The sequence below is a fragment of the Pseudopipra pipra genome, chromosome 2, assembly GCF_036250125.1.
Source record: "Pseudopipra pipra isolate bDixPip1 chromosome 2, bDixPip1.hap1, whole genome shotgun sequence".
NCBI classification, from domain to species: Eukaryota; Metazoa; Chordata; class Aves; order Passeriformes; family Pipridae; genus Pseudopipra; species Pseudopipra pipra.
Window position 1 is genome coordinate 67,637,024 of NC_087550.1, and position 14,254 is coordinate 67,651,277.

Below are 14,254 nucleotides of genomic sequence, written 5' to 3' on the forward strand. Positions count from 1 at the left end.
AATGACTCACATTCCTGAGCTCTTCCTTCATGCTCTTTACCCTTCTCATACACAGACATAACTTGTCTGACTGGTAAAGATTTGATGTGGATCAACGTTCATACTGGCATCTGGGAACAAGACAGATAATTCTTTCTCCCAGTTTCCTGTTTAATTTCATAAGGTGACAGTTCCAGTTAGTCTCAAAAGGCATAATATAAGCTTGTATAAAGGCTTTGTGGTTCTGACATTAATGCTGTATTTTCTGCATAGTGAAAAATATTGCCTTTATCTGGGGTAAAATACTGATCAAAAAGCTTCAAACTACTTTAGTTGAGAAAAATGTGACTTTTCCCTTTTAAAGAATTTGGGGTGGGTGGTTTTTTTTTTGGTGCTGAACATCACAATCTAAGCAAATAGTACCTGGATTCTTAGCTCACAAAGTATTTATTTTCAGTTTTGAAGATGGTATTCTGTTTTAAAGTAGCTTTTCACACAAGTGATCTGTCATCACTTTCAAGCAAGGACTGAAGGTACAGATCAGGTTTGGACATGTAGCTTTATACAAGGTTTCACAGAGATCCTGATAGCATGAAATATTCAGGAAAGAATGTTTTTACTTTCACTTAATACTTAAGTCTATTTAGCCATGTCAGGGATTTGGCTAGTGGTCTGAGCTGTGTTATCAATCCTATAGACCATCTACTTTCATACACATGAGAAACTATGCAGGTGCAAGAGAGTACCCAGACTTGGCCTTCACATCTGCCTTAAACAGTTTTCATCTTATCTCAGTGATAAGGAATTTTGCTGATAAAATGATCAGGTAGAACCTATTCGACCAGATATTAAGCAATTGCTGCAGATATACTAATCTTTATTACTTCATTGTGAAGTGACTAAGATTTTGAAAGAGATCCTGGTGACATAAAAATGAAGCGGCAAATAAATTCAATTAAAAAATATGGAAGACATAAATTCTTGTGTGTGTGAAAGCATGAGAGAGCTAAGGAAGTATTTTCATTACATTTGTTTTCAACGAGGACGTACATCTGTTTCCAGTTTGCACTGATTATTGACACATCTGGCTATTTGGCCTTAGGAACTATGAGTTGCTGTTGTGGCATTATTCTCTGAATCAACTTTTTAGACCACCCGGAAAATAATATAGCAAGTGCTGTGAGAAGATTGTGTTATTTGTTATAAGATTACCTTTTGGCATCTAAATGTATTGTACAAATGGGATTCTGTCATCTTCTGTTTTATAAATTACAGTTTTACATTTTTTACACCTGTGGGGAAAATAAGGCTGTAGCCAAAGGGCTTACTATTTGACAAAGATAAATCAGGATGACCAGATAGAGTCTCAAATAGATGCCAGATACAGTAGTAACTACTTGCCTTACATAGAAAAATACCTTTTTTCAATAGAAACAAAATACAGCTAAAGTCACAAAACGGAGAAAGATGTTTCTTTAACCTATGGTGAGATGCACTTTTTCTGATTGATATCCCACTGTTGGAAGTGAATACTGTCCGACTAGTTGACACTTCAGACATTTTTCTCTGTAACAAACAGTTAAATTTTATCCATCAGCGGTTTGAGAGTAGCAATCCAGTCCAAGAGTGTGAAAGATATATTGAAAAGTATATGATGAAGACTTTGAAAAACCAAAAGATAAGATCATAGGATAGAACAGACCACCTAGATTACCAAAACCAGTCCTTTCCAATCACATGCAAAAAATAGGATAGTCCTGAAGCATTCATGGAACATATATTCCAAACACCTCCTCAAACCACAGGCCAAAAAACACTTCCAATACTCTGTCATAGATTTAAGACAGAGTAGTAGAAGACAAACAGTTGCAGCTTTAATGTGCCATAGGAAGGAACATGATGAAATGTTAATTTGTTTTATTACATATATTTTTTAACTGTGGTAATTAGTTGTTTTTTAAATGATAGTCTAGGTAATCTGTATGGCCATATGAAGACACAATGCAGCTTCACTTGCTATGTTGAATTACATGTGGAATTAATTTGACCTTCTGCATAAAAATAACACAAGCCTTATAGATGCATAGAATAAAGAAATAATTTGCTGCTCTTTTATGAATTGCAAGTTTGTAAATGTCCTTGTGTGCTTTCTCTGAGAAAGTTTAGAGACCCTCAACAGTTATTTCCATTCCTTCAGGTCAAGGCTGCAGTTTTTAATGTGCATTATTGAATTTTTAATTCCTTTAATAGCTAAAGAATATAAAGTACAGAGGGCAAGGCAGCAAAATCACTGGGAGGCAAGAGCAGAGAATGAATACTGTATTCTTTGCAGTGCTATACTATACTCTGCTATTCTCTTTAGGCTTGCCCTTTGCCTCTTCCACATTGTGTCCCTGTGAGTGGTCTGATTTCTCTTGTTTTCTCCTTAGGAGAAGAATCTGAGGGCAGCCTTTGTGGTAGGGAATTGACACCTCCTGCCAGGCATACTGCCATACGGATTGTCAACCATTCTTCTGCCTTGCCACATCTTCTGTTCACCTTCATGGCAATGATGATGATGATGTCTTTATCTGTCAGGCCAACCTAAGGATCTGCAATTGGAGAGAACATACCTGGTTAGGAAATGACTGCACTACTGCACAGTTTTCCAGCAATTAAACAGATGCAAGAATGACTGAGGCAAAACAAATATGTAAAAATAGAAACTACTCTGGGCAACTTTTTTTTTCACGTGTATTTAGTGGACTTAGGACTTCTGCAAGACCTTTGAAAAGTGATTTAGAGCTAGTTTGATAATGCCTGTTTTGAACTTTATCTTTGCAGTGCGTACAAAATTTCTGCCCAGTGCTCAGGGAATAAGTCAAAGCACCTAAATTAGGTGTTCAGGCAGCTTAGTCAGACAAGTAAGAAAGTTAGGCATCCTGAGAGGATGATTCAGTGTTCCACATGCTGAGCGATAACTTGCCCAGATCTCTGAGGCCTCACAGTTAGGGCACTCTGCAGGGAGCAGGGAGATGCCTGATTCCCCTCCCAGAGATGTTTATGCAGTTTGCATGAGTGAGATTTAGAAAAAAAGTAGAGACTAAGGTCAGGACCTGAACCAGGTCTCCCCTCTCCCAGCTGAGCGACCTACCCAAGAGGTTCCTGAATTATTTGTTGTTCTCCTTCCAGCAGTAAGAAAATGATCTGTCTTAAATCCGGACCTTGCTCAAAAGAACAAAGTTTATACAGGAGGAAAGTACAGTGCATAGCTGGTCTACAGCATGAAGTTTAGGACACAGCTCAAGCTAAAAAGACTCAGGCATCTAAACTTCCTGCATCCTTCATGAATGTTTAAATCATAAACTGTTATGCAGAAGGCAGGCTGGATTTAGAAAAGCAGGCTGGGCTTTTGTGAATGCCTAATGTCAGATTGTGTGCAACAGCCTGAAACCGATGTAATTAGGCGTGCATCTCCGCAAATCCTGGGACTAAGCTCTGGAGAAGGGATAGGTCGATGCTGTCTTCTGCTGGCTGGATCCCAGCCATTTTCTTGTTAGGAGAGCTCATTCATGCAGTGCAAACACCTCCTTTTATCCAATGATTTCATTAATCAATTCAGAAGTCAAGCAGGCTTCTCTAAAACCCTTGGGAATGGTTCTTTTTAAACTGAGAGTGTGTCTAAACACCTACAAGCCTCAGAGTTACCATTCATGAGACTCAAATGTATTGAGTAGCTGTCAAGCTACTCAGCTGCTTTAGAACAATTTTCCTTTACATACAGTCCCTCAAAGACCGTATGTGCCTTATTGTGCGGTAAGAGGAGATTGACTTACTTCTTTGGGGGCTATTTTGAGGTCAGTATCCTGGGTGCTGCCAAATATGTACTCTTTTTTGTTCTTTGGCTAACAAAACTAGAGATAATGCCTGAGAAGTTAACATTTTCAATCAGATGTCAAAGGTTTGAAGTAGTTTTAACATATAAGAGGACAAAGCTATCCTATTGGGATTGTATGCCAAAATTGCTTTAGTCAGGATGCAATAAACTGTTGGGAACAAAGTGCCGTAAAAACCTTTAAACAGAAATTTGGAACTTTATACAGTTCTTGGAAATAAGATCCATCTCTTTTCCTCTGAATTCAGCTCCTGCAGCACTTTGTTAACCATCTGGTATCTTCCAGGAAAGGAAAAATGTAAATTACATCTGTCCTTTGAATACTATGGGGGAGAATGGGGGGCGAATTATATTCATATATGAAAAAGAAGAGACTCATTTCAACTTTGGTGAAAGCTTTGTGCTTCTCAAACTGTTACTGGTATACACACAGCAAAAATTCTGTTTGAAATACTCTTATACGCAAGTTCCATGTGCTCCACTGATTTATGTGCACACAAGCAACCTTGCAGTCTCTCTCACTTAAAAAGACCATCCTGGATCAAACTATTTGAAATGTGAGGTCATTCACTTGTGGTTGTGTAACTTCTAATGTTCATGATTCAGTGTACAATTTTATACTGCCTTCTGGGGGGTCTTGTAGCTTCCATGCCAGCAATAGCCTTGGATTTAAATGTAAAAAATTAATGGTGTAAGATAGTTGTTCATTGATGATGAATAGGTGGACTGTGTATGGAAAAAGGGTGAGATTTATATTATAATGAACTGTAGAGAATTCAGTGTGTGATGGGACCCTAGGGGTTTGGTGAATAAAAAAGGAAATCCAATAATGTATTTCCTTTTATCCAGTATGTATTCAAAGTTTCTGCCCCTTCATTTTGCCTAAGAATTGTCATTCAGAATGCTGAATACCACATCACTTCTGTTTTCATTTCTCATTAGTTTTCCCTGGAATTTCAATGCCTTATTACCAACATTTGGTTTACCCCAGAAAGATTTTTTTTCATGGCATCACAAGAATAGATCTCTAGAAGAATTTTCATTGTAGTCTAATCTTTAGAGTCATTCTGGTATGTAAGACAGCTCTTCTCCAACATCTGACCCTGACACAGATGTTGTGCTCCAAGGGGCACAGGATCTGTCCATGATCTCCCTCAATCTATCTAAATCAGTGATTTGTACTGATAGGATTCAGATATGGAGCAAGAAGAAAAGTAGATGGGAAAGTAAATGACCCAGAAAGCAATGCATCTTAAATGCTGCTGGGGTCACTGGAGTGGTGGTAGGTTTCCACCTACCTCAGCAATACTGGCTGAGCAAAGAGCATTTAAAGGGATCAGAGGGGAAGACACATATGACGAACATATCTCATGCAGGGAGGTGGAATGAGTGGGAAGATACAGCATGCACTGTAGGGGTGGAGGGTAGTAAATCTCTGCTTTCATAATCACATGTGACTATTCACTGAGGGTGGGATTCATTTGATAAAAAGTAGATGCTTTCATCTGAGCTGCTCACACTCTGTGCCTTTCCTAGGCAGTGGAGAGAGGTAAGCATGTTTTAAAACACTGGTTTGTAGTTTTGCTGCTTTATTGGTTAAGAAAGAAGAGTTAGTTTTCCACATAATGCAAAGCTTTTGTCTAAACCCTAAAGAAAGGATTTATTACTACTTTGGCAGGGAGCTGTGCTGGAAACTCTCCCGCTTCAGTTCCCTGGACAATGTCCTCCCCTGAAATATGGTTTGACTGTTCAGAACAGTGCATTGCAAATTCACACACAGTGATATTGACATCTGGCTTTAGCATATGGGATACAGATAGTCCTTGATTGCTGAACAGCTGTGCTGCCTTGAAAAGAAACAATTGCATTTGAAGAATATGGGATATAGAGTAGGCCTTGTCCTATCCCACACATCTTGCTGACATTTCTTTTTCTAAATTACCAGTCTGTTTATTAAATTTCCACAGCATAAAACCACCAAAATTCATAAGAGATTGAAGTAGATGGTAATATTGTCAGATATGCCAGCAAACAATCCACTGACAACACGTGTTAAGAATCAGTCCATTACAATTAGTCAAGAACAATGCCAGATGATGATGGGGCTGAGTAAGAACAAACAAACACACACAAAGGAGGGGACAAGGGAAGTACTGAAAGTTCAGAAAATGTTCCCATTGATTTTGTATGTAAAAAAACACTTTGGTGAAGAATTTTTGCAACAATCTCAGCAATCTCAGCGACTGTAGTATAGTGAGCTCCTTTACCCAGTAACAAAGAGTGCTGCTAGAAGCTGAACAGTTGTCAGTTCATCAGGAAATAGTCTTTCATAGCAAAGCGAAATGCAGTTATACAGGGAAGGGAAGCAAATCTTTGCAACCCAAATTTATCTGAAGAAAAACTAAGATCTTGGCATATCTTGTTCCAAATTATGCTGTGAATAGAATATTGCAAATTGAAGTTACTTATTCAAACTTTGCTTCATTTTGCAACCCACTAGTATATATCCCAACATGATTTGGTGATTGCAGGACTGCATATCCCATTAATTCACATTTCATATACTTTTCAACTAGTAAAAATTATTGTAGCTAGACTACCTGTAGACATTTCCCATCAGTCCTATACCTTATGCCATAATTTCTAGGTGCTCGGATTTAAGGGTCGTAGATGTCATTCTGAAGATCAAGCCTGCCAAATGTATGAGAGTTTCACAAGTAAATTTTGTATCAGAGCCATGGTATCTGTATGAAAGATAGTGTGTCTTTAAAAATAGGTGCTTAGTACAGATTTAAAGACTTCAGGACCTGAATTAATCCCACCTAACTGAGGTGTCTGTAAGTAGCAGTCACTTGAGGCTTTCTCAGCATTGAGTGAAATGACAATAGGAAGTGTTGCGGTGAATTGAACCGGATTTAACTTTTGAGGGTGTCTTCTGCATATTCAGGAAGCTGTTAACCTCCTATATATGTTATGTGCTTGAAACCTGAGTGGGACAAATCTAGGACTAAATGGGCCAAAGTTATTTTAGATAAAGTTCTAGCAAAAATAAAATGAAGAGTTTTGGAATAATGTATTGGCTATACAAAAGAACCTCCTGGCAGCACAACCCTGTGACTCATCAGAATAACTAAAACTGGCTTGCAATACTGGAAAGTGAGAGACCGTTGAACTAGAGGAATAACAGGGACTTTTTTTCAAAGGAAAAAAAAAGAATGCTATTTATTCAATTCAGGGCAACGTGAAAGAGCATATTTGTACTGTTCTAGCAGGTCAATTCATGAAACAGATCTCTTCAAAACATTTATTTGTAATAGAAAAAACTAATGTGACAAAGAACTATGATACCAAGCAACCAACCAAACCAAAGATGTATTTTCAAAGTCTTTTAGATATATTTTCAAAGTCTTTTATCTTCTTACATATTCACTTCCCAGAAGATAACCATTCTCTCTTACCTCTGCCAAGTTCATGCAAGTCATATTCTTTTATTTCATCTTTATTTGTTATTAAATTTTCATAAAATTTTCCTTTTGTTTTCAGTATCCTTTTAGAAGCTTCTTATTGTACACTTTAAATATATGGGACACATCCTTTCCAAGTCTCTCCCTTCTCCAGGCAGAATAGAACAGAAAGTTTGTAGCAAGGAAGCTGAGTGTTTCTTTCATATCATCTTCTGGGAAGAAATGCCATCAGTAGCTCAGCCTCCACATCTGAATTGCCTTTAATTGATTTGGCAGTTGACCTCCCAGGAATGTCAACCCTTATCATTGCAGAATCTGTGGTACAGATAATTTTAAAATGTGCCATGCATTCTTCCAAATTCAGTACTGCATTTTGGTACAGTAAGCAGCTGTGATACAAAATGCATTACAGTTTTTTTACAGATTGCAATATAGAATATAGGAATATAGAAGAAGAAAGTGAGGGGGGAGGAAGGGAGGAAGGAATACAATATCCCAATATCCTCCAGCCCAGACTGCACTTTTTAAAGCATTGGCATACTTTTCACTTAAAATCTTAACACTTCCCTACCAGTCTTTGTAATTCATGGCTGTGTTGCTCTGTTGTCTGTTTTAACACTTGGTGGCCCATATTAAGATGCTTTGAGAATGTACCACGACCTCTCACTTCACTGAAACATCACAGAGTGTACAAAGGCCAAAGCAAGAGCTTGGTTATAACTTCTGCATTTAACTGCTTCACATATCTTGGCACACATGCCCTATTCTCTTTTCCCCACCTCATGCTAGTGATCAGATCTCTCTGATGAGAGAACAATTCCTTAGTGACAAGAATGAACACTGAAAGAACCATGTACAAATAAGATTAATAAGTAATAATAAGTATTCCTACTAAATATTTAGTAGAGGTGGACTTGAAAAGCTTTTTAAAGTCTAAATCACCGCCGGCACTGAAGCTGTTTAAGTTTAAGCCAAAGCAGGAATCTCACATTAGGGGTATCATGGGCCTGATCCTGTGAATATGGTCGAAATACAGCAACATGTATAGGCAGGGTTTGCTTTTCTACTTCACACTAATAATGAAGCTATTCTGCTAGGAGAGTATGACAGAGGCTCTCACCTGATACAGGGCAGAGGCTGGATCCAGGCCACCCACATACCTATTCTGCCGAGTTCCTTGGTTTCAGCTCCCCTTGCCACAACTATTTTATTTGGTATACAGGTATTCTGAAGTGAGGATTTGCACCTGGATGTTCCATTCCTTAGGTAAATACTCTCATCAGTTACTTAGAAAAACAATTTCTGTTTTTGTCTTAAGCAGGCAGTAAGTGACTCTAAATTATAATAATTTCCACACTCTCACTGTCTTTTGGTTAATGGACTAACTACATGAAATCTATTATGTGTTAAGGAACTACAGAGGAAAACCAGAACCCAGGAACACATCCATCTCTTTATTTACTCAGGCTGGGTTACTTTGGACCTTCTGGGACACTTCAGGATGTGTGAAGGCAAATTCAATGGTCTGTTTGGTAGAGACTGACATTAGGGAGGGGGTACATGGAAATTCATGTCCAAGCCATCCTGATTTTAAAGGATGGCAGTCACTTACCACCTCACTTCAAATTTTTTATAAATCCTGATCCTTTTTTTTCACTGGAGTAGGCAACATTTTAGAGGAGATTTAAGGAAGACTTCAGGGATAATTGATCATGGCATTGACTGTTTTGCAAGGTCGAAGTAGAAGTTATTAAAAGTAAAAATTTTATTTGAGGAATTGATGGCATATATTTTTAAGTGATAAGCCCATAGGATGTTAAATATGTCCTCCTGAAAATTTAAAAAATGTAAACTAGCATTACTCTCTTCTGTTCTGCGGTTGCAAATCTGGTGCCAGAATTGTTTTATGCCTGTGGTAACAAAATCCTTCTCCCTTTCCCTTTGCCCTTAGCCAGCCTTCCCAGGTCAGAAATTACAACTGATTTTAAAAAGAGACATTTTACACTTGATGTATATACACTTGTGTATGCACATAAAAAAAATCCATACACAGTGGTTGTTGCCTGTGGTTGGCTTGGTCTGCAAAGTCCTCCATGTAAGGAATGGACAAGAATCTCCTCCATTAAAAGATGACTTTTTAAAAAACTGAACCAGTAGTTCCACTTTAAAAATTGAGGAAAATCTGGGTTTTTAATTTTCAAGTGAGTTATTCCTTCTCTACATAGTTCTTCTGTTTGCATTCTGTATGGCAAAATGTCACTGTCATCAACACAATCACCATATGAGGAATACTTCTGGCAAATGAAAGTTTCTCATATGTAGGTTTTATTACAATTTTTTAATTGTATAAGATTTCAAAAACCCGTTTTAATACTCACTGCAGTTGATGGAAAGACAGTTGTTGAAATCCACTCCTGTGGACTTCAGATCAAGACACAGTGAGGGAAATGGTTGTAATAAAGCCCATTAAGACGAAATTCTTCTTTGGACTTGGCATTTTTAAAATCTCTTCTCTTTGTTTTCTGATCACATAGATTGTGATCAATAAAAAGACATTTTACTGTCGTACATGTTGTAACTGTATCAACAACTTAAGTTGCACTGTAACTAAATCACAACCTTTGGACAAGTTACAAGGAAAATGTATTTGCTTTATTGATTTTTAGTCTCTTCTACACTGATTGATCATTTACTTTATATAAAAGTCTGAAACAAGGATATGCAAATGCGTACTTCTTTAGTCTGACTGAATGTCACATACAACAAAATAATCTTTTGTGATTTCACATAAGAACTGATTTAATTTGTTCCTTTGCTGTCACTGTTTGCAAATACTTCAAAACAGGAGTAGTAAGAAAGTGGTTTAGTTAATATTTTTTGTTCAGGAATCAGACAGGGACATGCTCTGATTTTTGTGAATATTTTCTGACAAACATAACCTGTACTGTAGTAGTAGCCAGAAGTCTGGACCAGGCTAGGGCAAAAGGTGTCATAGTTATGTTGCAGACTTCTTGGAAAAAAGGTCCTTGTACTGGTAACAGTGTAGTCTAAATGAGGATACTTGCATTGAATACATCTTTGTTCTCTTTGTTCTCCACAAAATAATTCTTTATTTTTATTGAGATTAAATATATGGTATTGTTTCTGCTCTATGATTAACTGCAACATTTTTGAAGAGAAAAGAAATCAAGGGGATTTCAAATTAGCTGTGAAAATTCTTGCCCTGTAATTCTTTAACAAATATTTGAACACACTTTTATAAGTAATTTGAAGGAAATTATATTATGTGTTTCTTTAGGCACTGTCATCAATCCAAAACAATAACCTTAGGAAAATCTGTAGAATCATATATATTGTTCTTTAACAACACAGCCTAGCTCCATGGTGAAGAGTGCTGTGCAAGAAAGAGTATTTTACAGAATCACAGAATCATAGAATATTCCAAGTTGGAAGTGACTCACAAGGATCATCGAAGTCCAGCTTCTGGCCCTGCACAGGACACCTTCAAGATCACACCATGTACTTGAGACAAAAGTGAGTCAAACACTTTTTAAACTCTGTCAGTCTTGGTGCTGTGACCACTTCCCTGGGGAGCCTGTTCCAGTGGTCAACCACCCTCTGTGTGAAGAACTTTTTCCTAATATCCAGCCTAAACCTCCCCTGATTATTTTAGCTCAGGAACACTCCATACTAGCAGGGCCATGAAGCTTCCAGGCAGAACTGGCTGAAACTCAGCTTGCTCTTACTCAACAAAGAATCTCTCTGGGCTTTTGTGTGTGTCCATGTAAACATACATACACGTACCAAACGAGGGAAATTGTCTATAAAAGACTGCTAGTCAGCATGGATTGATGAGTAATAGATTGCTATTCTCAGAAAACACTTTAATAGGTAGCACTTTTGCAATACCTATAAATAATATGTCATTATTTTTTGATAGCACTTTATGAACACTGAAATGATAAACAGATGTGCCTTTAAAATCTGGTATAAAACATCATTATAATATTCAGAAGTGAAAAAGACAGGCATTCTTACACAAAAGTCATTCTACATTTTGTTCTTTTCTCCAAACTCAACATTAAGAGATCACACAAATAGCTGATTTAGAGGGGAAGTTAAACTCAGATGGCAAGGTGCATGAAGGGGCTCAGAAACGGTATTTGTTTGAGCTCATAATTATCCCTCCTTCTGTAGGGTAGATAAAGCACTGACAAAAAATGTTAATAAGAAAAAAAAAAGTCTCGTGTTACTTCCCAGCCCACTATTATTCTCAGGTGCTTTTTACTCCACGTGATTATGTACTCCTGATATCAGCCTTACTACTGTTGTGTCTGTCTGGTAACTATTTATTCAAATGCATGATCCTAGAAAAGCACTGACACATTCATTTCATTGTATGTATGCATGTCAAAAGTGTTGCATTTTTAGCACTGAACACAGGCAAGCACATAAGAGGCTTTTAAATACTGAAATAAAGCATTACTCTCATCTTCCCAAGATACTGCTTTGTGAAAATCCTCTTTTACTATTCTTCACTCTTTTCTTATTATCTGAGAAAAATATTTGTATGTTGTCCCTGCATCAAGAAATTACAGATATCTCCTTCAGAATGCAAGTAACGAGATGACACAGTTTCTTTATAAACTATCAGGGGACTGAACATTAATCTCCCATTGAAAAGAAGACCTGGAATAAAAATTAAGTTTGAATCATTAAACTGGCATTGTAGATTGGGAAAGAAAAGCAGGAAGATATACAGGATATGGAAAATAGGAAAGATATTGGACAAGTGCTTTTGTGGCCATTTTGAAGGATAAAATATATGCAGATTGGCAAACATAGCTTTCATTTAAATTGGAACTTTCTGTGATCTAAAAGTCTCACCTGCCTTCATGTACAGTGTTTGAGACTTCTTGTCTTATATAATAAAATTGCAGAACTTTTTATGAAGTCCAAACTATTCTAATAAATTCTAATTTTCATAGTATAATTATTACAATTATTACTTATTGAATGAACATACTTATATTGTTATGTTAATCTTATTATACGGAGAATTTTTCAAACTATGCAAGCAGTTCAGCCCTCTCTGGTTAGTGACTCACATATGAACTTACCCTCTTTCCCTTCAGAATTATTCCAATCTGTAAAGGAAAGAAAAACAAAAGGAGTGGTGAACAATTTTAATTTCAGTCTACGTGTTGTTCATGAACTGTTTGTTTAACTCTATTTGTATTGGTTGGGTTGATATCTGTGTCACATGGTAGGTTTTTTTCCTTCATGATCGGAAGCTAAAAATGAATCACAAAACAATCACTAGTGACTAACAGCAATCACTCTCATTTTTATTATCTAGTCAGAACAGCAGCTGGGAAACTTTTTAGTCCCAAATATTTTCAGAGTAACCTGGCAATTGTCAGCATTCTCAAAATAGAGAATGTGATTGAGAATGAACTACACTGTCTGTGTCCATTCACACACACAGACATTCACTGATACATAGATCTATTCACCACAGACTGATTTTTTGCATGATAGCTTTCCTATCTCCCCTATTTCACCACCAGTAGCTGTTGTGCCGTTTGGTGACACTCTCATATATAGCAAAAGGACGTAAGTTATAGGTCCAAGTCCTGTTTGCACAAGCAAATCCTGCAGGAAAGAATTTGCGTCAATGACAATGCAAAATCCATTGTCCCTCCCTGGGAAGTTGGTCCTGAATGATTTTCTGTTAATTTTCTGTTAATTATCCTTTCTATCTACAGTCACACAGTGAGTATGGTGTGTCTCCAGCAAACATCCCAGCAGAAGCTCACAATGAGAAGCTAAAGATGCCCCATGCAGGGAAAGAGATCATAACCTGGGTGAAGGAGTGCCCCACCTCTTCTGGCAGTATGAACCCTTTAGGAAGGTGGTTTAAAATCTGATTTCAAGCCGTGTAAGCTGCATTTTTTTAATATATATTTGTGGCTCTGCCCTCACAAATCTATGATTCATGACAGGAATGCAGCTTGGATCTCTTGCAATGTAAGCAGCTGCAGATACTTCAAATACTTGGGTACATGTGATCCAGCAGCTTGCTATAAATTTGCCCCTAAAAATAAAGTAACAAGTGATTGAACACTGATAGGAATTAAACACGGCACTGAGTGAATGGAATGCACAAGTCCTTACCTCAGAATCTTTTATTAATGGCAATTGCTATAATTAAAACCAAAACAAAAAAAGAAACACCCTAGAATACTATCTTTGAACAAACTTGCTGCGAGATTCCTTTAAAGGTTTTTTTTTTAATACCATTGGATACTGAAACAAGGTATTTGCTGGTTTGCAATGTCCCTGAGCACAATATTTATGTTGTTACATCATCTGAGAGTCAACCGTATTTCTACTTTCCATGAGTTACTGAACTAATTTGTTTTCAAATTTCTTGTAATTTTTTACCATGTGAACAAAGCAGACAAGCAACAACCCTGAGCTTTTGATACTGAAAGGATATTTTGCTGTATGATTTTCTGGAAGCTGACTGACAGATTGTAGGGTAAGCAGAAAAATTCCTAAGGACAACAACCAGCTTTGAATCTGTCTCTCATAATTCAAAGTCACAGTTTTTGTAGCCTCTTAAGTTTGGATTTCTCATTCACTTGTTTTCATTTTAAGACTGACACTGTCTGTGTTCAGTAATCCACATAGAATGAAAGAGCATGTCAACATTTCCCTGAACTGATACTTTCATGTCATCTCTGTTTTCACATACTGGTTTTATACAGAATCTTGAAGGATATGGAAAATTCTAGAAGAAAGATTTCATGGTCAAATCATGTAATTAGATCTCATTAACAAATCTTAGATTAGCTAACCAGGGACTTGGTTGACAATTTCAACCTAGAGGCCAAGGAGTAAATAAGAATTGGATTTAGGTACCCTGTGAATC

General features: G+C 37.1%; 1 long non-coding RNA gene across 1 annotated transcript; it reads right to left on the bottom strand.

Moving 5' to 3' along the window:
• Nucleotides 1-223: 223 nt before the first annotated feature.
• On the bottom strand, nucleotides 224-13,246 carry LOC135406946 (uncharacterized). The gene is made up of 3 exons (XR_010426594.1): nucleotides 13,202-13,246; nucleotides 12,438-12,464; nucleotides 224-2,570 (listed from the first exon to the last, which is right to left on the bottom strand). It is a non-coding gene; the product is annotated as an uncharacterized LOC135406946 (long non-coding RNA).
• Nucleotides 13,247-14,254: the final 1,008 nt, after the last annotated feature.